At 43.3% G+C, this 2,709-nt stretch overlaps 1 non-coding gene across 1 annotated transcript; it reads right to left on the bottom strand.

Moving 5' to 3' along the window:
- Window positions 1-2,312: 2,312 nt before the first annotated feature.
- TRNAK-UUU (transfer RNA lysine (anticodon UUU)) lies at window positions 2,313-2,385 on the bottom strand. The gene has a single exon. It is a non-coding gene; the product is annotated as a tRNA-Lys (tRNA).
- Window positions 2,386-2,709: the final 324 nt, after the last annotated feature.

Genomic DNA, 2,709 nt, shown 5'->3' with positions numbered 1-2,709 from the left:
CCTTCCTCCTTCCTTCCTTCCTTCCTTCCTTCCTCCCTCCCTCCTTCTCTCTCCCTTTTCTTTCTTTCTTTCTTTCTTTCTTTCTTTCTTTCTTTCTTCCTTTCACAAAGTCTTCAGAGACTGGATGAGTTGGTGGAGGGTATGTTCTCCTCAATAGACCAGAAGCATCAAAGAACATCCACAGATCTATTGAGATCTACATTTGTTATTTGTACACTCTTGCTGTGTGTTTTACATTTCAATAAACAATAGAAAGGAAGCTTGGCTTGGGGAGTTTAAATCTGACTGTTCGCCTCAAGCCACCTGCCCAACAGAAGGGTAAACGACCCATGGGCATTTCTAGTAGCTGTTTCCTCTGGGCACCAACCTCAGGGTAGCTGGGTCTCTTGAATGGAGGGTGCCAGCCACACATGTGGTTTTGTCTGGTAAAGCAAATGATGAGGACTAGTTGAGTATTCGGTGTTTGAAAACCGATGGAAACCCGTTAAGAGATCGGGACAATAGTGTAGAATGGAAATACAGTTCGTCTGTTAACTTAATCCGGTGCCATTTTATAATTTTATATGAGTTGCATGCCTACTGGAACTGGAACAACATTCTTGGCAAGTCGGTCAATCAAGCGATTGCAGCAGGTGGATTCCTGTTGTTGGAGCCCAGGTAACACCCACCACGTGGCTGCTCTTTTCAGCCCACTAAAGATCCAGGGTGCAAGATGTGCAAGTTCAAGGGGTTGCCTTTTCTTTCCGTCCCAAGCTTCCCCCAAAGACTGAGAAAAGAAAGGAAGTCTTTTGACTCTCGTCTAACTACACGTACTGATGTCTGGTAACTCCTTCGTCTTCCTGAACAGTGTAGCCACTCAACATTTATTATTATTTACTGCCTGGTGCCCTGAGACCATGTTGCAATCCTTTTGGATTTAATATTCGATTTTGTGACTTCCTCCCGCTGCTTATTTTTAAAAGGTTGTGAGAGACGCTTGCCCTGTTGTGTTTAGGTCAAGTTAATGGAGGTTTTTTTTTTTTTTTTTTCTTTTGAAAAGCTCTGAGTGTTCTAAAGAAATGTTGTGGGGTCACAACCCAAGTGGGTTTCCTTATAGGCAGGAAAAAATTCCATGAAGCGACAGGCGCTTAGAGAAGATATTTCTTGTGTGACTCTAATAGCAATAAGAGTAACGATCATGTTGGATTACTTCTGCACTTTTGTGTTTGGTTTTGTTTTTGCAAAGTGCTATACTTTCTCTGAGGATTGACCTCAAGGCCCTCATATTATGAAGCTGACATTCTGCCTACGGTGTCCCCAAGGCACCGGACAAGAAGTGTTCTGTTAGGGTTTTCCAGGGGTTTTGTAGCAACTCTGGTGATTTTTTTTCATAGCATTGTAAAATCCCCTTTCTCTGTCATCCTCTGGATCACTTAGGATGAAATTTCTTCTTTGGGCAATTCCCAAATGGAGTCTCCTTCAGGGGCTTTCAAGTTCTGTTCCTTCCGTGGTTCCTAGCAGGGCAGAGATGGTGTTGATGGCAGTGAGCTCGGGTGACTTGAGGTTTGGGGTCACTCTAGGAGAGGGGACTTGGATTTAGGGCAAGGGACAGGTTATGCAGCACAGGACCCGTCACCTTGTGCTATAGGTCACATTTCATCTTTATGATTTCTCCAAGCCCCGTGGTTCCCAACGAGGGGGGAGCAAAATCAGTTTAATGGTGTGTGTTTAATTGGAAAGAAGAGGATAGAGTCTGAAATATCAGAAGGCAATGAATGCATGAGAGTAAGTGATAATTCAGGCCATTTCCTTCCTCCTATCTTTGTATGTCTGGGTCCAGATGTAACCTAAAGCCCAAACGAGTCATGGCCAAAAAAGTGTGGAAGCCGAGGCCACCAGCCCCTGAGTTCTAAGTGCTGACACTACAGCCCAGTGGTTTACCTGGGCTTCCCCGGAGCCGAGCAGAGCCGCGGACCAGAAAGGAGCCGTCCGGCGTGGGACAGAGGGAACAGTTCTGTGCTTTTGTTGCTTTTCAAATAAGAGTTTGACTTTTGATAACTTGTGACCATTGTCAATGAGACTTTCCCTTATGCCCTGGAGGAAATGTTTTGTGTGTGTGCCTTCCAGACACCTGTCTGAAAGGCCCTTCTTGTTTTCTGAACAGGTCCTAGGTTATTCTGTGCTGTGCTCAGAATCCCCTCTAATTTTTTAGTGACATCAGAGCCTGTGATTTGAGATTATCTTCCTTCCTGTTACTATTTACTGGGATTAAAATGCAGGAATGGAGACGGGGAAAAAAACAAAACAAAACAAACACAACATAAAATCGCTGACGCCCGAACAGGGACTTGAACCCTGGACCCTCAGATTAAAAGTCTGATGCTCTACCGACTGAGCTATCCGGGCTCACATGCTGTAACCTTAACACATCAACTATAGTCAATTTATCTGCAAACTTGAAGGAGAAAGTTCTTTTAGAAGTTTCACCGGTGATTCCGGTTTAGAGCTATTCATTCACAAAATGCTTGTTAATACCCTAATTAGCATAGAAACTCAGTCACAATGAAAGTCTTCTTTAATACCCTGATCTAACTATATTATATGAATTATAATGTTGCCCCTTATTATAATGTTTTCTTTCTCTCTATATACGTGGATCAGTACTAGATAGATATTATACTGTATAGAATTCTGTGCAACTGGTCTTCAGTTTCTAGGCTTCCCAGAAAA

Source organism: Herpailurus yagouaroundi, unplaced genomic scaffold, assembly GCF_014898765.1.
Source record: "Herpailurus yagouaroundi ecotype Mexico unplaced genomic scaffold, PumYag 250, whole genome shotgun sequence".
Classification (NCBI taxonomy): Eukaryota; Metazoa; Chordata; class Mammalia; order Carnivora; family Felidae; genus Herpailurus; species Herpailurus yagouaroundi.
Note: the sequence above shows the minus strand (reverse complement) of the source record. Positions and strands in the feature narration are given on the sequence as shown.